A 23149-nucleotide genomic window follows, 5' to 3' on the forward strand; every position below is an offset into this window, starting at 1 on the left:
AAAGAGAATATACACCTAGAGTTATTGCTGCATTAAATGAAACTCATGCTTTGTTAACAGTAAGAGGAAAAATGTGCATCAAGTAAGCAAAAAACAGTATTTGCCACAGTGACCTATTTAAAGGAAAGCTAAATTATTCCGTACTGTAATATACTCCACCTCAACTAGGCTAACAGAGAGTCCAGTAAGACTATTAGAAACCTATCTGAAGAATAAATTTAAATTTTCTCTAACTAGCATAATGATTGTTCTTAGTGGAGTGAGTACCAGTGAAGTACTTAGATTCTTCTGGGAAAAAAAAAAGTGTTAGCATATAATAATTTTTCTTACCAAAATTTTGCCCCACTGAATTAGTAATACTATAAAGAAAAGATTTGCTTTGCAAAGGTAAACTTGAGCCCAGATTATTCATATTTTACCAATTCAAAGTCAACAGTGTGAATGTTCTATTACTACATTGCTTTAAAACAAAGCATGATAATTAATTCAGAGCATCAAATTCAGATACTGAGGTTGGATATTTAATAAGACATGAACAGTATTAAACTCCCATTGAAATGAAAAACTGTTTCATTTCAAATCCTTTATGGTTTACAATGTTCTAATAATGCAGTATTCACTAAATGGAAGTAGTCAAAACCCATGATATTGGAAACAGTATGTATACACCATAAACAAGTCATGGTAGGGTCTCACATTGTCAACAGTATAATAATGGAGACTCCAAGTAAATTTAATTTCTTGATTTCTAAGACTGGTAAATTCTCTCTAGGAAGAAATTGCTTAACTCATATACTCCCACTGTTGCTTTCTTTCCTAAATTTTCTGGAACATACAGATGTCAAGAACCTAAAAACATAAATCATTTTTCCCTGTTCTCAATTATGCTACAGTTCTCAATTTTTCTTTCTCTCCTTTCAGGTCTTCTCTGTACTATGCAAATTTTCCCTTCCTCTCAACCTTCTACAACCTCCAATCGTTCCTTTTCCCCCTCATTTTACCAATCCCACCAATTGTCTTCCTTGTAAATTTCCTTGAAGTGTGTTCCAGATCTCTCAGAAATTCAGCAGCAGAACAAAAGGGAAGAGATCTGGTTCCATAACCCTAAGGCGGGGTGCTGTCCAAGTGCACCTTATAATTTGGAGTTGGCTGGTGCATGAATAACAACCTAAATTCCTAACACACTGGCTTAAGAGCTTTATGATTTCAGTTGGTTTCTGTTTATTTTAGGAGGTATTTTCAGTACTTTGCCCCATTTTCTTACTCTCACTTTGCTTTTTTTCCCCCTTTCAATTTAGTTACTGTTTTTAGATATTTGATACTAAATTATTTAAATTAAATTTATGGTGACTGAGAGGATTTTCAGTTTTTGAAAATGGAAAGGCCTCTGGGTGAAAGCCAGCTCCCACCTCCCCCCCTGCCACTCACACAAACCCATCCATCCAATACAAGGCTAAAGTAATAGATTCTGAGATGGGCCTCAAAGAAGTGAGGGGTTTTTCCAAATAAAACTCTTTTTAATATTCTTTAGGCCTCTTTAAAGAGGCAAAGTATGTGTCATTAAATTAATCTTTAAAGTGTCTCTTTAAATGACTAACTAGTCTCAATTCAACTGTTACAGCATAAAATTTAAATGCAATTATACACAAAGAAATTGACTTCTTCCTTTATACCTGATAATGACAAGGTCATAACCTGCCCTAAATCTATATTCTTTGCTTAGCCATTTGCAATATAGCTTATTGTAGATATTAAGTGCTATTTAATGAAATAGCTTATAATATTAAGAAAGTATTCTGTTCTCTAGAGGTAAAATGGTAGCAATTCAGACCTTTACTCAAAAGCTTTTTGAAAAATGAAGGTTCCCACTTGGTTATCGTACATGAATTAATTGTGTAGATATCTGAATACTTCCTCTATCTGTCCCTTTCCACGTTTCTGGATTATCAAAATAGAGCCTTAAGGAGCAACTTTGCCTTTTTGAAAAGAAGTCTTAATCATGAGTACTAGATATTTTTTGTTCAGTTTATTCACATATTCATTCCTTTTTGCAACACATGGAATCTGCTTATGTTTTGCTTATGTTAGGAAGAAAAAGTCGCAAAGAAATAGGTTGTGAGAATCAAGTCAACCAAGTCAACCAGGGAGTACAGTAATCACTTCAACAACTAATTACACTGCAATTCTTAAAACATACCAAATAATTCAAAAGAAAAAAGTGAGGATGAGTCTAATGACTTGAAAACTAGAATGTATTGGTTTTGAAAATGATTTTTTTCTTTCCTGGAACTGGAAATGACTTTGCAGATAATCTAGTCAGACTCCTCACTTTATAGGGACTGAAATCCAGTCAGGCAAAGTGATATCCCTGAAGTTCCCAGCCTGTTCCATCTCTTGAATCCAGATTCAGTTGAAGGTTGTTTTCCCAGTGACCTCCCACTGAAATTGTGGCCTCTGAGACAATGTTTTCACATTCTTCTATAGATGCCATAGGGACTTGACAATATGTGCAGTATGGCTTTAAAACATGGCCATTTTCCATAGATGGAGAACTGAACAGTATGAAAGTGATAACTGTCCTTACTGAAGCTTTTAATGGAAAGACTGCATATAGTAATATTAATGTGAATAAATATCCAAAGCCAAGGTGTTTCTAAGAATGTGTGTGGTAAGTTTTCAAAACTAGTAGGAACAAGATGGGATCAGGAGGGAGACAAACCATAAGAGACTCTTAATCTCACAAAACAAACTGAGGGTTGCTGGGGGGAGTATGGAGAGGTATGGAGAGGGTGGTTGGGTTATGGACATCGGGGAGGGTATGTGAAATGGTGAGTGCTGTGAAAGTGTGTAAGCCTGACGATTCACAGACCTGTACCTCTGGGGCAAATAATACATTATATGTTAATAAAAATAATTAATTAAAGAAAACTAGTAAGAATACTCAAATCAATATTAGTGTCTCTGTTTATGACCTGTCAAATGTGAATTCTCTTCTCAAATACACACATGAATTTGCTGTTCATTATTATTTGACATTTTACCTGCAGCAAAATTCAACATTTTACCACCAGTAGCATTATTTGAAAGCTAATCAATACTTTTTGTTAAAGCTTCAGGCACAAGAAGCTAATCGTATGCAACACTGATGGATGGAAAATATAAAATCAGATTTACATGTTTGTGACCCCCTTTAAAAATGGTACTAGGGTTATAATTATCAGATAAGATTTGCCATTGAACCATGAGGTTTTGGATTAGCTGTTAGGAAATGGGAGTTTCAGCAAACATTGATTATGCCTCTGATAATATTTTTCACACACAATAAGATGATCAGTGTCAGGTTAGGTAAAAGAGTAACTGAGAACTATTTTGGCTCAGAAAGGTGAAACAATGGATACCGTCCAAGAGACTAAAATCTGGCTTTGGGCTCAATTTAACAAATGAGAACTTGAAGAGGGACACTCATATACTAATACTGAGATTCAAAATTATTCTATCAGCAGAACTTCAGAACTAGAAAAAAAAGCTTATATGTTATTAAATTGAAAAAGTACACATTTTCTAGGGATAATTATTCACCTCAATACATACTTCAGACTTATAAATCAAAAGGGCAAGAAATGAGGATTACATTATGTTTTCCAAAATGCTTATTCAGTAACTTAGACATTATAGAATAGCTGACTATAAATGCCTCTAAGAACTTAAAAATTGTATCATTTCTCCTGATCATGTGCTTTAAAACATGACTCTCAGAAATCACAAGATGCTGTGATCACATTTCACAGAGATAACAAAGACAGGAAGCCAACATGCCACATGAAAGATGAGTACTTTAATCATGTTCTTCTCTTGCCTGTATTTTTGAAATGTTGGTATTCATGTTGCATCTATCATATATTATCCAGGCTCAATCAACAACTCACCTCTTTAAACCATTAATGATAAACTAAAGCTTTATTAACATAATGGTTGATTTACATCTTAAACCTAATTCCCAATCTAACACTTTAATATAAAACCAAGCACTGGAATAAACAGCATTAGCTTTTCCTTGGTAAAATACCAAGGGTGGCTTTAAAATAAGTCAGTTTACTGTTGTAACCTATGAATTAATGTGCCTTATAAATATGCCTTGTTAACTGATTAATGAAATGCTTATAATTGCAAATTGTAAATTAGATTGAGGCAGATGGATAGATAAACGAATCTATTTGAAATGTACTTCCTTCCTACTGCATTAAACCAGGCCTTATTTTGGGCTTGGATAATAATAAGTTTTCAGGTAATTTGAAGTAATTTTCTGCAGTGAGCACTGATCACACCCTCAATCAGCCTTAGTGACTAAAATGAACATTGTTCTCCACCCATCCTCAACACATTAACCCAAAATTGATTTTTTTTTTACTCATTTTTCCAGAATGGTGCAATCAGCAAGTGATCACTTCAGGAAGAAAGCCAATGTGTTCATTTAGGTTCTTTTTATTTTTTCCAGGCTCCTAACAATGGTGGCTTGTGATCATGTATGGCCTACAAATTCACTATGAGTGTTAGTTGGTTTTCATAGATGATCCTCCTTCTGGCACATATTTCTGTAATAATCCCCTTGAGACTTCCATGCTCATCCATTTACGTAACACAAATATATTAAGTGTGGGCTATACAAAGTCATGACACAATGTTTTGAAGGAAAGTACAGTCTACCTGGGAAACTGGGAAACCTATGATTTAGTGGAATGAAATCTAAAGACTACTGAACTGGTCGTTTGAACAAAAGGAGTAGAGATTACTTGAATGGGAAAGAGGAGAAATCATTTGAATAAAAATTGAAGGAAATTTTGTGAAATGTCTCAGATTGGCACAGCATTTCAGGCAAAAGGAAAAGTTTGAGCAAATAACACAGAGTTTAATTCCCCTGTCTTAAAAGTTAATGTAAGTTATAGTATATCACTACATCTTTTCCAAAAAATGGGCAGAGTGAATTAAAAAGCACTTCTAGTGGAGATACTTAGAACCAAAAAAGAATTAAAGTCAACAAAATAAAAGAGAAATAAAGCAGAAGGAAAAGAAACAGTCCTCTTAGAAGAAATCAAGTAGACAAAACGAAAGCAACTTGGCTTTGAAATTGCGTATCTGTATCCACCAATGGGAAAAAGTTCAAAATTCATTCTAACACAAGATGGCTCCAGGTCAAAATGTATGGCTGTATACTTATGCTGTCTATTGTGAAAATTTTGTAAGACTGCGATTTTTCATAAACACATTTTACCATTCTTGAGAAGTGCCTACCATGGTATATTAAGAAGACAATAAACTATTTGTGGAAAGAGTATGAAGTGAGAACAGAGGATGATAGAGAGTTGCATCTAACTGACAGAGTTTTCCCTGGAATAAATTCAAAACTCAGTCCCAAATGATAGAGAAAGAAATAGCTTGAACAAAGACTTGGATTGGAGAAGGTCATGCCCTTCCTTGTTCTGGTTTTGAGTTCCTTAATAAAGTGCTAATTTATTCATTAAAAAATAAAAAAGAAATACCTGTCCTACCAATTCACACAGTCAGTCAGTCAAAGTATTTATTACGTAGTACTCATTGTACATTCTAACTGAGCCTTGTCTTGTAATGGGTAAGCGCAATGCCTGCATACACGCTGATAAAAGAAATACTTAGTACCCCACACATGGGCAATGTCCCTCAAACATTCACCAGCTACTGGCCTGATAGTCCAGTGCACTCTACCCTACCAATCTACCCTACAAGCAACCATTAATAGTTTAGAAAAAGAAAATGGGTTTGGATATGAGTTGGAGGACTAAAATTTCTATAAAGAATTATGGTAGCAGCTAACAAGACTGTTAGAGATTGTTGATGAGATAAAAGACTGCCAGGTGACATTCTTTCAGAATCCAACTAAGATTAAAAATCTAGAGTGCCTACAGTTCTGCAACTTTTCCAGCATCACTTGTCAATACTAGAATCAAAGATGAAAACTGAAAACAAACACAATGAAGTTTAAAAAAAAGATTTAATAGTGGGAAATGATAGAGAGTAAAAGTATGGGAACTGAAGACAGAGAGAGGTGTCTTGTCTCAAACTAGATGACTTTAGGTCTTATATTTAGACCTTATAAATTCCAAAGCCTTATAAATTTGGGAGTTATTATCTTTATTATTACTGGAATATTGCAAGTGTTTTCCATATATCACTTGGAAAATGGTTACAGGTGACAGTAGAACAAGGAGAGGACATATACTTTCACTTCAATTCACAAAAAACTTAATTAAGACCTGAAACTTGCCCTGGAGAAGCTTACTGTCAATTATGGGAGACAAATATATAATTAGAGCATTTAAAAATAATGTGTTAAGAGCCACATTAAAAATAGGAGCTGCACTTAGTTCAATCTTCCTAGAGAAAATGATACTGGGGAAATTTTGAAATATAAGTAGAATTGAGTCAGCCAGGACATTTCAGGCAGAGGGAATGGCAGAGGAAAGGGCAGGAGCCTAGAAAATGCATTAAACTAAATTATGGAATCCAAGAAAATGGTCTGCATTATAAAATTTCCATCATCTGTAAAACTGAGAAGAGCTGATCAGAAGAAATACCTTGGATTACTGTTCAGGAAATCTTTCCTTCCCTGAACCTTCCGGGTATGATCACAGTGTATTTCACTGTTCCATTGATTTCAGAATTGGCCACATGTTTAACTTCGACCTATAGGATGTTAGAAGTAACTCTACAAGTAAAGACTTGAAATGGGCTCGCCTGTTGGCTGCTTGCTCTCTTGCACCTCTGCCAGCGCAATGACAAGATCATGCCCTGACTTTCCCAACGCTCCACGGAAGATGAAAGACAGGTCGAGGAGCGCCACCCACACAGGCCCCAGATCTGAGCCTGGAACCCAGCCAAGTCCCGCCTAGATCATTTCACTCCAAGCTAGCCGGTGGACATATGAGTGAATTTAAATGATTCCTATTGTAAACCTCCCACTTTCAGAGTGTATGTTATATAGCAATAGCTGCCTATACATTGTTGAGCATGGCTGTCGCTGCGTCGAATCCCTGTTTAATTTCTTGCTTTAGCTTCATGTTCTTTACAAATTTGCTGCTTACTTCTATAATAAAGAGAATTTTTTTGAAAATAAGTCATATACATAAAATATATCATTTATGATGCAGGAAACTCTTGAAAATTTATAATGTCTGGTATCTTTCCTCTTAAACAGCTGTCACTCATTAACTGTATCTTGAGGGTTGTTTTAAGTCACAGTACAGTTATTCTCAATTGCATTTGTACATGAACCTCCTCTGAGGATCCTAAAGCATTTCATCTCAACAAACTTCTCTGGTTACTCCCTCAGGAAAAGATGAGGCCCAGATAGGAAGTGGAAAATACAAGTTTCAGATATACAGAGCATGGATTTATCAGAATCAGATGATTCTATGAAAGTGCCTCATACGGTGCCTGGTGCATAGCAATAAATGATCAAAAAGGATTTGATTCATGCTCCCTGTCTGTCTCCCCTAGCATTCTCATTAACCAGTTTCAGAGAAGCCCTCCTAAAGATTTTCAAATTCATGCTCATTTGCATTTTAGTGGTGGCCCAGGTAAATCATACTGTCTCTTCAATGATGCAGTTAAGAGAACAGAAGTCAGAAAGGTTCTGGCCCTTTGGATTTTCATGGAATTTTCGATGTCTGTTTTGACATCTGAGTTTCTGATTTTCTGTGATCTGTCATTTACGAGTGCTGAAGTGAATAAGTGAGAGCCATTAAACAGCTGCACAATTTGGGGGACTTTTCACAGCCCAGTTGTTGGACTCTGCAGGGGATCAGTGAGGATTAGGCACAAAAAAGCAGACAGGCATTTTAATTAGAGTAATATTAACATTCACAAACTGTCATATTATGGAAATCGCTGGCAGTGTGTGAGCTCTGCTACTGAAGCAAAGGCAGGAAAAGCAAAACAATCAGAGCTCAGAATTTCCAGAATATCCTCAATGGCAGGCAGCAGAGTCAGGTGAGCATCGGAGGAGAAACCAGAACAGGACCGAAGGAGACATCTAGGGGAATCTCAAGCAAATCTCTGGGTTCACTGAAGCATCTTTCTCTTATTAAAAGTCATTTCTGTCAAGAGGTTGCTGTGTTCTGGCCCCAGTCCATCAGCCACCAATGTTTCTTTATTGAAAAAGGACATTGCGGAGACACAGGAAGGTATAATAAATCTATGGCAGAGTCCTTGACTTCAGGGACCCTTGATGAAACTATTTATACACTAGGAACTACACTAAAACAGTAACTGAAGTTTACATGAGTGGATAACATGGAAGTGAATTTAAGATAGCTTAATACAGCTCAAAATTCATTTCTGGATATTATAGTAATAAAGATTCCCTCCCTCTTCCCCTGCTCCCATAGGCATGTGCATAAGTGTGCTCTCACTCTCCTGCTCTCTCTCTTTCAAACAAATAATTTTTTTTTAAAAAGGAATAGGTACTGTTTGAAAAAATATTAATTACATGTCTTAAAAGTGCTAAGACAAAATCACAGGGCACAAAGAAGAAAAAATGTAAAGGGCATTAAAGCCAACATCACAATGTGTTGATATGATTTCAAGTTTTCATAGCGGTCCTTTGAGTAGGGATCTGGTAATATCTCTGCCAAATGTAATCCCTCCACCACCACTGCTGAAATCAAAGATCCATATACAGTTTCACAGGGAAGACCCACTTGGAGACAGAGTTGAAGGACTCCAGAGTTATGAAGGAAGTGGGGTGCCATGGGAATCAAAATGGCTGGAGCGCTCTGACTGGGGTTTCAGCTAACAACACTCTGTCCTTTAATTGTAGCTTACTGGTGAGATCGTTGCAAAAAGCAAGCTCATAACTACTAACTAGGATTAGATGAACTGAGAATGATAGATAACTTTCTCTTAATCCCACAAAAAAAATCCCTCCACTCACCACCCCGTCATAAATATCAGCCTCATCCACATGCACCATAAACCAAGAAAATAAAGCAGGTCTGTGCAATAGATAAATTAAATGAATATAAAGTTTGTTCTTAAACTCACCCCAAAAAAGTGCTAACAAATTGTGAATAGACAGATTTCTGGTAAATCACTTATTTCCAGTTTACTTTCATTAACAGATCAGTGATTTTCTTTTCATTTTGTATTATTTTTCAATTGGCCTCCTGGAGAGGATTCATTAGAGCAAACCTTCCATAACGCTAGGATTCACTTATATACACATCAAAGAGTGAGCTTTCTAAGAGCTAAGCATATCTTTGTTTTTCTTGCCCTTATTTTATTATTAATTTTTTATCTTCTTTATGGTTGGGCTTCTATAGTATTAGTTCATACTTATTAAAAGCAGATGCTTACATATTTTTCAAATTCTTCAGTCTACTGACACTTAGGAAGCAGCAAAGTTGATAAGCATGTTTATGGAGGAGAAAATACAAGCAAGGCCAAAATAAGTTTGGAAATCGAATCGACTTTTATACAGCCTAATAATTTTTGGAAAATTGATGAAATTTCTATATCCAAGAAAAAATACTAACCCCATATTTTACAGTAATATGTATTCTTGTGCAAAAAAAAAAAAAAAAAGCAGATGATTATTTCAGAAAACCCATTTAGTGAAGTTAGAGCAATTCAGGAGAAGAGAGTCATTACTCAAATTTTTTGACAGTGGATATTGCTTAAAACATGATCGCAAAGTAACAGTCCTAAGAAGTACAGTAGGATAGGAGATAGAAAGGGAACATGGGAGAGTAGAATAAAGTCAAGAAGAAGGCGTGAAGGAGGGGCACCTGGGTGGCTCAGTCAATTAAAAAGCCTCTGACTCTTGGTTTCAGCTTGGGTCATGATCTCAAGGTATTGCAAGAGATCCCTGCTCTCAGGCTCTAGTGCTAATAGAGTCTGCTTCTCTCTTTCTCCCTCTCCCTTTGCCCCTCCCCTCACTTGGGCACACATGCTCTCTTTTTCTCCCCCAAATAAATAAATCTTTAAAAAAAAAAAAAGGACCAAAGGAATGAAATAATGAGAAGGTAACAATAAAAGTCTCATATTAAGGTTCTGCTTTATAGGGCGGTTTTCTGGCCAGACGCTTATCACCTCCACCCCCAGGCTGGTCGCTGCAAGTACCTCTGCAGGTACCTCTGTCCCCAGCTCTCCTGCATGTCAGTACTACCTTAGATTTCATGCCTCCTGCTCTGAAGATGCCGCTCTCTTGCTCTATGGTTTAGAGAGATCTTCAGTTATTGTTTGCTGGGCAGAATTCACACTCCTCAGTGGGCAATCACCTGATCCCATATGTTCTACATGCCCTTGTTTTTCATTCAGCGCTATATACAATTCCCTGTTCCAGTCAAGTCAGCCTTTTTGTATCCCTTCTTTTCTTTTCTCCTCCCTTTTCCCTTAATTTTTATACTCAATCCAAGCTCTACACCTCTCATTTCACCATTTCTCTTGTGAAGAACGAGTCTGTTCTCCCCAAACTGAAATCTTACACTGGTTTCAAAGAAATATGGAAAGCAACAGTCAAATTTTCTCTCTGCTTTTTGAAAATGATCACCCCAGCTTGATGTGTACACATGCTCATATAAGAGGATTCTGACTGGCCTAAGTCCACCTGTCTGCTTCAGATCCCATCCACACTGGCTTGAAGGGAAGGGAAGGTGGTGTGCATGAACAAGTGTATGAGTACGGAGTGTCCTGTCTCCACACCGGGTAGCTATCTAGCGGAAACTCTAACTGTGGGGCCCTCATTTAGATGCAACTGTGGGCTGCTAGTGCACTAGCTCATAAGTCAAAACATTTGCTTTTTTAAGTTCCTATGATTTTGCACAGGGGGTCTGTCAGCTGCCTACTGGCGCCTCTTTCTAGTTAACAGAGAAGCTCTTTACTTCTTAATCAGTTTGCCACATCAAGGTAAATGATCAACAAATGAACTTTGCTCTTTCTATGAAATACCATAGTCAGGATCTTGGTGAATTTCCATAATTGAGGAAGACATACATATTGTTTCTAGAGATAATGAATTTTGGCTGGATATAAAACAACCATCATCCTTAATCTTGAAAAATTCAGGTTTAGAGCCAAAGGCCTTATAATATTGTGCCTGGTTTAATCTAGCCCGGCAGTAAGACAGATAAACACAACCTCTCACTTGACTGTTTTCTTATTTTTCAGTGAAGGCCAAAGGACTGCCAGTGAAAGCTGAGCATTACAAAATGATCAATATATATTATTATTTCCCCCCCAAAATTATTTATAAGTATCTTGTACATCTTTACTTATAGAAAATATTCTCAACTTCATTTATGATTCTTCTATAGGCTGGAGTACTTGTCTGCTTTAGAAATGAATAGATGTTTGTTTAAACTTAAATGTCAAAGCAAGTCTTCCCCACAAATACTTGAAAAACCCAATACCAAGAAACTCTTTCATGCTTTGCAACATCTTCATTTTCCTACCTCAAGCAAGTTACTATCTCTTGAGAATTACAGAAATTCTACTTAAATTTTCTGTTTTTACATTGCTCTAAATGTTTGAATCAATAATACGTTCCTTAATGCCCCCTCATCAAAGACTATTTTCCTTCATAGCTATTAAATTTATATCAAAGCCAAATTTTAACATTTCAAAGTTAGCTTTTCATTTAAAATTGAAACCACACCCTATTTTTAAAGAAATATCTTTCTCCCTACAAGAGTGGTGGGCTATTTCTACAAACTCAGAGTGCCCTAAGAATCCGAAGATTCAAGATTTTCAAATGCAGCAAGCATTTGGGTCCCAATCTTTGCCAATCGCAGCTGGAGCCTTGATGTGGCAGACTTAACTGGCTAGGGAATTTCACTTTCTCTAGAGATCTGTTGTCCTGAAGTCCTGAGCCTGTTCCTCAGCCTTTTCTGCCTTCATGCTACAGGAGATGACAGTCTCTTCCTGTGTTTCCAAGGAGACCCTCTGGCTTTCCCATTTAGCCTTTATCAATGGTTAATTTTCAGTCATTCATTCTCTCTTCCCAAAACATCAATCAATTGCTCCCAGGAAGCACTACTCAATACCAATGCCCTTGTAATCACTATTTCTCACACATATCTCAAAAGCTTACTAGAGTGTACCCACTGTTGAATTATCCTTCCCCAGTACAGCACCTCTTACCTATGGTGAATGTTTTGTAATTGCCGCCCTGTATCCGGGGCTTTTTGTGCTCCATCTTACAAGCAGTGGATGACCTAGCTTCAAAATCCCATTTTAAAATGTATTTGTTTTCTCAAGCCATTGTCAGATGAACTGTAACAGGTTGGTTGTACAGGTAACAGACTCTGAGATGAAAATCAGCAAACTGGAACTTCATTAAGGAATGCTCTTGAATCAATAAATGTGGAATAAAGGAACAAAAGCCAATTTGTGTAGAAAGAGAATCTGGTTCCCTTTCTACACAATCCAACTTGTGTTGGATTCACATAAGCCCCAACCCAAATTCACAGGGAGCTCTGAAGTTAATATGGCTCATCAGAATTGTCCTGAATTGAAGAGAAATGGCAAAGCTTTTTTATACCTCCATTGACTTAGTCACTGGATACAGATTCCCAGCTTATACACACACACCTTTCTCCAGAAAGGGAGGGTGATCTTAAATAAGGCAGCTACAGTCAGTCAAGAACAATTCCCAGAGAGAGTGTACAGCTGAGTCAGCCCTCAGTCTTTGGAATAAATGCTGATAAATCCATTAGTCCTAAACTGGGGATCTGAGTGATAGAGGCTAGCATCCATTATTGAAGGATTAAGTTCTGCTGAAGACAAGTCAAAGGACACTGGGATCAGGTGATGAGATATTCCATTGGCTGTTTTAGGGGTAAAGTAAATTATCAAAAAGAATAATAATGATAATGTTTTAAGGTACCGAACAAAAAAGAATCCAAAACTCCATAGCCATATAAAAAGGTAAGTGAGCAGAAGCTCTTCTTTGTGGAACAATGCCAGTTAATTAATGTAGAACGACAGAATTAAAAGATCATTTTCAAACATCAGTATAATGATTTAGTAACAACAGTTGCTAAAACTACTGGCTAATAACTTGTTGAGCATCAGGATATTCACACATTTTCCAAGTACCAATGTATAGTATGCACATTAATTACCAAGGGGGAAAAAAACACCTTTACAACAGGGAGATCCTGAAGATATGAACTTAACCAAGTGATCAACTTAATACCATCAATAAGAGGAAAAAACAGACATCATTAGCCTTTTGGTTTTATACAATGGAAAGTACAAAGCATCATCTATATATTATTCTTGACAAAATGTTTAACTTGATCTAATCCTAAGGAAGAAACTGGACAAATCCAGACTGTGAGATAGTTTATGAGACCACTAGCCTGAATTCTTCAAAACTATCACAATCATGAAAAACAAAACTGTAAGGGGACTGCCCTCAATCAAAAGACTCTAAGGACACGTGGCAAACAAATACTCTGTAATATTGTTAATCAGGTCCTGAATTGAAAATTAAAAAGCTAAAAAGGACATTCTAGGTTCATTTGGGTAAATACAAATATGGTAAATATGAGTATATAATAGTATATATTATTATTATTATTATTATCAAATTTTCTGAGTGTGATAATGCCATCATGATTATGTTGGAGTTACCTGCTGAAATAGTTAAAGGTCACATGACATGTTGTGACATTACCAATGTACTTCCGAAAGTCCTTTATCAGAAAGCACATGGAGAGGGAAGCCTGGCTGGCTCAGTTGGTTAAGCGTCTGCCTTTGGCTCAGGTCATGTTCCCAGGGTCCTAGGATCAAGTCCAACAATGGGCTCCTTACTTAGCTCCTTACTTACCTGCTTCTCTGTCTGCCATGTCCCCTGCTTGCGTTCCTCTCTCACTGTCTTGCTCTGTCAAATAAATAGATAAAATCTTAAAAAAAAAAAAAAAAAGCCTATGAAAGAGAGATGTGGCAAAAAGTTAACAATTTTGGTGAATAAAGGAAGGGTTATATGGGTATTTGTAACATACTTTCAATTGTTCTATTCATTTCATATTTTTCAAAATAATAGAAAGAAATTCTAAAGTGTAACTCAAGTCCTGGTTCGATTTCTACAAATCCCCTACTAATAAGGTCTATGTTCATAAAATTTAACTGTTTCAAATTCTAATTACAACCTTCCTCACATCAACCTTTTCTTTCTAGTATTAAAAGCAAAATGATTTTTAAAAGAAAATACATACAACACCAAACTTACTTTAACTAATCTCCACGACTCCATTCCAGGTCTTTTTTTTTTTTTTAATAGTCATTTTCACTCTGACAAATTCCTACACTTTCAAAATAAAACCTCAATCCTAGTAATTTTCTTTAAATGTTTTCTTTTGACATATTTTGAGTTTAAAGAGACTACTTCCACTGGCCGAAGAGAAGGGGAGGTCTTTAACTACTTTGGCATTAAAAAAATGACTAAAGAAAAAAAAAGCTGTTTTAACTTCCCTTTTCTTTTCTTTTTTTTTTTTTTTAAAGATTTTATTTATTTATTTGACAGAGAGAGAGATCACAAGTAGGCAGAGAGGCAGGCAGAGAGAGAGGATGAAGCAGGCTCCCTGCGGAGCAGAGAGCCCAATGCAGGGCTCGATCCCAGGACCCTGAGATCATGACCTGAGCCGAAGGCAGCGGCTTAATCCACTGAGCCACCCAGGCGCCCCTAAATTCCCTTTTCTGAGCCATATTTTCTCCTTACTCATTATCTCATTCCATCAGGATCACTTATCAACCCTGTTTCGAAAGAACAAAAAGTAAAATTAAAGTTCTATATTAACCATCTTCAGAAGGATTAAAGGAACATGAAAGTTGAGAATACAGACATGTCTCAAGTGTATCTAGTATGACATAAAGAAATGTTTTAATGCCTGATTTAAAAAGAAGTGGTAACCCTCTCTGCTCTCACTTTCTAAAGAGTTCCAGTACAGTGATTTAAGAAATACATCTCTCATTTTCTATATTTATAGGCCTAACTACAATTCTTACTAGCAAAATACATCAAAATAATATATATGTATTGATAAGGCTTCCACTGCCTGGATATGCATACTATCTATCTTCAAAACACTGTCTCCCATTTTCAAGTTTTCAGTTATTTCAGAAGTGAAGATCTGCATTATCTAGTGCATTTTCTGACACAATAATAATTCAGTAGAACTCAATTAAATTTTAACAAGTATATATATCCTCCAAGATTTTTCTTTCTTTGCTATTTAAGGCTGTCTCTCATCTCACAAATGCCCTAGTAGCTACAGGCTTACATATTAAAATATATGCACATATATACTTATAAACCCTTTTAATGTACTTATATAAAGGCACTCTAACACAATGCATAAAACAGGTGAGCTCTTTTTAATTTTATCACGGGAAATATGAAAAAGAAGATAAAACAGAATCCCAACACACAGTTTTTTACTGAAAAAATACTCTAGATGTTTTGTGAGAAGGGAAAAATCTCTACAGAATTGAATTACAACAGAACTTTTATGTAAAGCAGTTTTATTTGAAATATATTGTCCCAGACAGTGGTGAAAAGAACAGTTTTAATCCAAAATGCTCCCAGGCTCAGTCCCTTCTGGCCAATTAATTTGATTTCAGTAATGCTCTGGTTGTCTCTGCCTAGCAGTAGCTATTAAATACAGTGCTGTGCCTTTTGGAAAACTTTCACTTTATGTGAGAGCCAAAAGGTAAATCTGTACAAAATTGGACTAGGAGTTCAGATACAATTTTGAAATGGGAAAATATATATGCTCAAATTCTGACAAATGGGAATCTTTTAGAAAAAATTAGGTGACAAAAAGTGTCAGTCAGTGTCTGTCAACCATCTGTCACCTATAGACAAAGACTGAGAAAAGACAATTCTTGTCCTCGGGGCAATCTCGTGGATAAAATTAAGCAAGTCTTATAGTACTATAGGAAATAAGAGACTGCATCAGTTATCTATTGAAACACTTAGTTCTTCAAACAACAACCAGTTAGTGAGTCCACATTTCTTTTTTTTTTTTTTTTAAATAAACAATAGAAATTTACTTCTCACAGTTGTGGAAGCTGAAGTCCAGGATCAGACCGGCCAGGATGGTGGGGTTCTGGTCAGAACCTCTTCCAAGCTATAGACTGGAACTTCTAGTTGTGTCCTTGAATGTTGGAAGGGGTTAGGGAGCTCTGTGGGGTCTCTTTTCAAAGAGCACTATTCACACTCATGAGGACTCCACCTTCATGACCTAAGCACGTCCAAGGACCCCACCTCCTAATACCATCACACTGTGCTTTAGGATTTTAACAAATGAATAGTGGGGGGGTTGGGGTGGAGGAGAGCACAAACTCAGACCATGGGACTTTTTATTGCTGAATAGTATTCCATTGCACAGATCAGACCGGCTTTTGCACTTCCTTATAAAATTAGGACCAGGGGGCACCTGGGTGGCTCAGTGGGTTAAGCCGCTGCCTTCGGCTCAGGTCATGATCTCAGGGTCCTGGGATCGAGTCCCACATCGGGCTCTCTGCTCAGCGGAGAGCCTGCTTCCCTTCCTCTCTCTCTGCCTGCCTCTCTGTGATTTCTCTCTGTCAAATAAATAAAATCTTTAGAAAAAAAAATAAAATAAAATAAAATTAGGACCAACTTGTCAAATTCTACCAAGAAAAAAAAAAGTCTACTAGGATTTTGATAGGGACCATGTTTATTTCATAGATCAACCTGAGTTAGCCCAGATTTCTAATGGGCCCTTGTTGGTCTGGGCCAGATTTCGATCATCGACTGAGCTTGCCCATGTTTCTGTGGCACTTGCAAGGTCAGCTATGGGCCACATGTCCCAGAGGTTCTCATCCACATGTTTTGCCATTTAGCAGAAAATAATAATCATTCCTGCCAAAACGAGGGTGGTTGGAAAGGATATGTTAAGACATCTTAGAAACAAAAAGAAAATGCATTATTGACTTAAAGCTTACACTATTATAGGGGCACCTGAGTGACTCAGTCAGTTAAGTGTCTGCTTTCAGCTCAGGTCATGATCTCAGGGCCCTGGCATCAAGCCTGGCATTGGGCTCCCTGCTCAGAGTGGAGCCTGCTTCTCCCTATCACTCCACCTACTTGTGCTCTCTCTCTCTCTATCTCTGTCATATAAATAAAATCTTTTAAGAGTTTTTTTAAAAAATAAAGCTTACACTGTTATAGACTAGTTAATATATATATATTTTTTTAAAGATTTTATTTATTTATTTGACAGACAGAGATCACAAGCAGGCAGAGAGGCAGGCAGAGAGGCGGGGGGGAAGCAGGCTCCCCGCTGAGCAGAGAGCCCGATATGGGGCTCGATCCCAGGACCCTGGGATCAAGACCTGGGCTGAAGGCAGAGGCTTTAACCCACTGAGCCACCCGGGTGCCCCTAGTTAATATATTTTTAAGTGAGATATTTTGACACATTTCTTCTCACTGTTGCTCAATAGCTTTCTTTTTTTTTTATTATGCAAGATGCATAAGGTCAGATGAATAGACACATTTACCCTCACAACACCTCCCGATTTTTCTCTATTTCTTCAAATAATATGGCTCCAAAACTTCCAAATGTGATTTCCCTCTTTCTTTTTCTTCTTCATTCTCCACATCACACTAGTTGCCAATTTCTTCTGCCTTCAGCATCCTTGCCCCATTTCTCTTCCCACTACTTTTACTATATCTCAGATGAATCTGACTCTTGCCTGGCCTGCTTTAATATGTCCTGCCTTAATCTCTTCACAACCCAGATTCGCTCTCCACATCCCACTACTGCCTCCAAATTAATCTCGCACGCTGATCAGATCATCTCCTTCTTCCCAAAGATTTCTATAGCTCCACATTCTCACCTGAATTCTCAGCCTAGCCTTAAAACTTTCCACACTTTACCCCATTTGTATTTCTAGACTGTTGTCTCTCACTGTTCCATAGCACCAACACTCTTCAAAAGAAGACTCAACATTCTTTCAGACTCCAAGACACATTTGGTCCTTTCTACCAACATGGAATATCTTCCCTGATCTCAAAAATCTTGAATATTCTTCTAAATCAAGTTCATAAACTAACTTCTACATGAAAAGCTTTGCCCAATCATCTTAGCCAGAAATTCTCTCTCTAAATTATATGGTTTGTTCCACCAACGTGATATTCATTTGTGTTATAGCTATTTAAATACATATTTTATCTTCCTTAAGAAGTGATATTCCCCTGAATGAAGAGACATGTCTTATTCAACCTTATCTTCTTCATAATGTTTTAATACTGCACATGCACGTGAGTCTGTCAATTAAAAAGTGACTGGTCCATGATGAAAGATAGGTGTGTAAACAAATATCAAATGAACAAAGTAATTGTCATGATAGAAATATGTTCAATATAATCACACAGAGAGTAATCAATTCTAGTTGGGTAGACAGCAAGAGTGTCTAAGAGGAGAGGTCAGTGGGGCTGGGTCTTGAGGTATAATACGTCTCCAAGTAATCCAGGACAAACCATGCCAGGTAGAAGAACTAAAGCATTCAAAGGCATGAAGGCATGAAATAGCTCTTTATGTTTAGAGGCTAGAATTGTTTATGTGCTCTACTCCATAGCAATCATTTGTGGGAGTAGTGAAAGATCAGGTACAAAATTCAATTTCGTTGGACATCATGAACCAAAATTTGTTTTCTTAAATTGTAGCTATCCTTCATATTGCTATGTAAGGCCACTGAAAACAGCAACAATAAAAACAATGAACAGCTATTCTTCTATTCCTTCGAATACTAAAAATATATTCTGAGATTATATCCTTTTAAAAGATGATCCTTCATGTTGAATTTAGATTTTAGAATAAATCTCACCATAGTATCTCAAATTTTTTTGTTCCATTTGTTCCCAATATTTGGGAACTATTATTATAAGTGATGAAAATGGGGGCAGTTATTAAAGAATTTTAAGGAGGGAAGCAGCAAATCTACTTTACATCTTAGCTAAAAATCTTCAGAGTCCAAATTATTTTGGTAAGTAGTAAGATCGACAGTAAAGAGACCAATGCTGAAAAGGTCTACATGACACCTAGGAGGTGACAAGGGCCTGTAATACGGTATTAAGTGGTAGCAGCAGGGAAGAAGCAGCAATAATATGGATGTTAAATTGGCAAGATTTACTGGCTGTCCGTGGAAAGTGAGAAAATGATGTTCCTGGATTTGGGATGTAAAAAATCAAGAAAAACAGACAGGTGTGTGATGTAGAAACAATGAGTTCAGTTTCAGATACCTTACAGTTATCTACTGTTTCAATACAAATTAGTTCAAAATATAGTGACTTGAGACAGTAAATTTTTATCATCTCATGGTTTCTGGAGGTCAGGAATTCAGGGTTGCTTTGCACAGTGATTCTGGCTCAGAGCCTGTCATGAGACTGCATTCAAGGTGTTGGCCAGGGCTGTAGGTATATGAAGAAGTGCCTGGGACTGAAGGATTACTTCCAAACTCACTCATGTGGCTATGAGAAGGAGGCCTCTGTTCCTCATCTCTGGGCCCTCTCTATGGGTTTAAGTGTCCTGACAATATGGTGGCTAGCTTACCCCAAAGCAAGTGATATGAGAGAGCAAAAAGGAAGTGGCTATACCTGTTATGACCTAATCTCAGAAGTCATCATTATCCTTTCTGCCACACTCTATTCATTAGAAGTGAATTACTAAGTCCAACCCAACTCATTGGACAGGGAATGAAGGAACTCCAAAAAGGAAGAATACCAACGAAAGTATGGACACATTTTAAATGTCCATCACAGACATGCTGAATGGACAAGGATGAAATCGTTCTGTGTGAAGGTGAAGAAGAAAAGAGGGGCAAATGTAGATGTTTGGAGGATATCTACATTAAAAGTAAAAACAATAAAAGAGCCATACAGTGGGGCTGAGAAGAAAAAGAAAAAAAAAAGAAAGGAATATTTTTCATTTCCTGTCATAAAATCAAAGAAAAATTTTTTTTATTTATTCAGAAAAGATCATGTGCCTTGACACTGAACAATAATAAAAAATGCCAATAAAATATCAAATAAAGTAAGGATTTGGGGTTAAACCTGATTTTTTTTTTTCAAGTAAGAGCCTTTACTGAACACATCTCATGAGGAAGCAGCTCAGGAGAAGTCACATTGTACAACACATGCAGAACCTTCCTAAAATTCCTCTTACTTCATTACTTCATTCTCTCTAAAGTCCCACATCTCATGGCAACTGCTTACTATCACTTTCTCTTCCTTGAAATAAAAATGAAAAGCTCCTCCAAACTCTTTTTATAAGCTATTTTATCTTTACTGAATCTCCGTGCAGTTTCTCTTTTTTCTTCCCCCATTACTGAGGTACAATTGTTACACACACAAAAAAACTGCACATAATTAATGTACACAATTTGGTACATTTGGATATGTACCAAATATGTACCAATATGTACACATTCATGTTATTATCACCATAACCAAGGTAATAAAAATATCCATCACCTCCAAAAGTTTCCTTGGGCACTTCTGTTGCTCTTAGAAGTTGTTGTTTGCAGGAAGAACACCTAACATGAGATCTATCCTTGTCACAAATTTTAAAGTGCATGATACCTGTTATTAACTGTAGAGCACTAGTTTGTACAGCAGATCTCTGGAACTTAACTCACCTTGTATTCCTGTTACAATGGAGTTGATTAGTGATCTTTTTGCAGTTTCCAAGATCTAGGGGCCTTAGGAGACAGGCTGTAGATGTGCACACAGAAAGGGGAAAATTAGGAAGTGATACAGTTGTGCTTGCAAAAAGTTTAGCTGAGAAGTAAAGGACAGAGATAAATCTGTGACATGGACAAAGGTTCTGTTACCCTTCATATTGATCTTTTTCTTAACTTTCTAATATGAAGTTCTCCATCATGCAGAAAGTAGAGACCAGTATAATGAACCTCATGTACCCGCCACCCAGCTTCTTCTTTCTCTTGCAACTGCATTTCCTATAAATTACAGGCACATCATGAGGCTTAAGTACTCATTTGTTTTTAAGCATGATTAGATGAGGTGAAAGCCAAGAAAAACTGAGGCTAAAAACTCAGAAAAGAAAATAATGACTAGGGGGACATTTTTCATATAATTCTTTTTTTTTTTTTTCTGCCTGATGTTATTTTCACATTCTGTAGGTCATGAGATGAGGAACAAGAAGAAGCAGGGGATTTTGAGTCTGAAACATATATTAAGATCCTGGCTATAATATTTATCAGCCCTCTAACTTTAGCAACATTCTCCTTGATATCACGAATCTGAACTTCCTTATCTATAAAACGCTGGTGACAGTGAAAGAAGATAGTGGGTGATATTTATATCAAATAAGCAGTTCTTTTTTTTTTTTTCAGCGTAACAGTATTTATTGTTTTTGCACAACACCCAGTGCTCCATGCAATACATGCCCTCCTTATTACCCACCACCTGGTTCCCCCAACCTCCCAACCCCCGCCTCTTCAAAACCCTCAGGTTGTTTTTCAGAGTCCATAGTCTCTCATGGTTCACCTCCCCTTCCAATTTCCCTCAACTTCTTCTCCTCTCCATTTCCCAATATCCTCCATGTCATTTGTTATGCTCCACAAATAAGTGAAACCGTATGATACTTGACTCTCTCTGCTTGACTTATTTCGCTCAGCATAATCTCTTCCAGTCCCGTCCATGTTGCTACAAAAGTTGGGTATTCATCCTTTCTGATGGAGGCATAATACTCCATCGTGTATATGGACCACATCTTCCTTATCCATTCGTCCGTTGAAGGGCATCTTGGTTCTTTCCACAGTTTGGCGACCGTAGCCATTGCTGCTATAAACATTGGGGTACAGATGGCCCTTTTTTTCACTACATCTGTATCTTTGGGGTAAATACCCAGCAGTGCAATTGCAGGGTTATAGGGAAGTTCTATTTTTAATTTCTTGAGGAATCTCCACACTGTTCTCCAGAGTGGCTGCACCAACTTGCATTCCCACCAACAGTGTAAGAAGGTTCCCCTTTCCCCACATCCTCTCCAATACATATTGTTTCCTGTCTTGCTAATTTGGCCATTCTAACTGGCATCAGGTGGTATCTCAATGTGGTTTTAATTTGAATCTCCCTGATGGCTAGTGATGATGAGCATTTTTTCATGTGTCTGATAGCCATTTATATGTCTTCATTGGAAAAGTGTCTGTTCCTATCTTCTGCCCATTTTTTGATATGATTATCTGTTTTGTGTGTGTTGAGTTTGAGGAGTTCTTTATAGATCCCGGATATCAACCTTTTGTCTGTACTGTCATTTGCAAATATCTTCTCCCATTCCGTGGGTTGCCTCTTTGTTTTGTTGACTGTTTCCTTTGCTGTGCAGAAGCTTTTGATCTTGATGAAGTCCCCAAAGTTCATTTTTGCTTTTGTTTCCTTTGCCTTTAGAGACATATCTTTTTTTTTGTCTTTTTTGGTTTTTTTTCCATTTTATTTATTTTTTCAGCATAACAGTATTCATTGTTTTTGCACAACACCCAGTGCTCCATGCAAAACGAGCCCTCTCTATTACCCACCACCTGTTCCCCCAACCTCCCACCCCTGACCCTTCAAAACCCTCAGGTTGTTTTTCAGAGTCCATAGTCTCTTATGGTTCGCCTCCCCTTCCAAAATTTTTTTTTTAATAAACATATAATGTATTTTTATCCCCAGGGGTACAGGTCTGTGAATCGCCAGGTTTACACACTTCACAGCACTCACGATAGCACATACCCTCCCCAATGTCCATAGCCCCCTCCCCCTCTCCCAATCCCACCTCCCCCCAGCAACTCCCAGTTTGTTTTGTGAGATTAAGAGTCATTTATGGTTTGTCTCCCTCCCAATCCCATCTTGTTTCATTTATTCTTCTCCTATCCCCCTAACCCCCCATGTTGCTTCTCCATGTCCTCATATCAGGGAGATCATATGATAGTTGTCTTTCTCCGATTGACTTATTTCACTAAGCATGATACGCTCTAGTTCCATCCACGTCGTCGCAAATGGCAAGATTTCATTTCTTTTGATAGCTGCATAGTATTCCATTGTGTATATATACCACATCTTCTTTATCCATTCATCTGTTGATGGACATCT

Source organism: Meles meles, chromosome 4 (assembly GCF_922984935.1).
Source record: "Meles meles chromosome 4, mMelMel3.1 paternal haplotype, whole genome shotgun sequence".
NCBI classification, from domain to species: Eukaryota; Metazoa; Chordata; class Mammalia; order Carnivora; family Mustelidae; genus Meles; species Meles meles.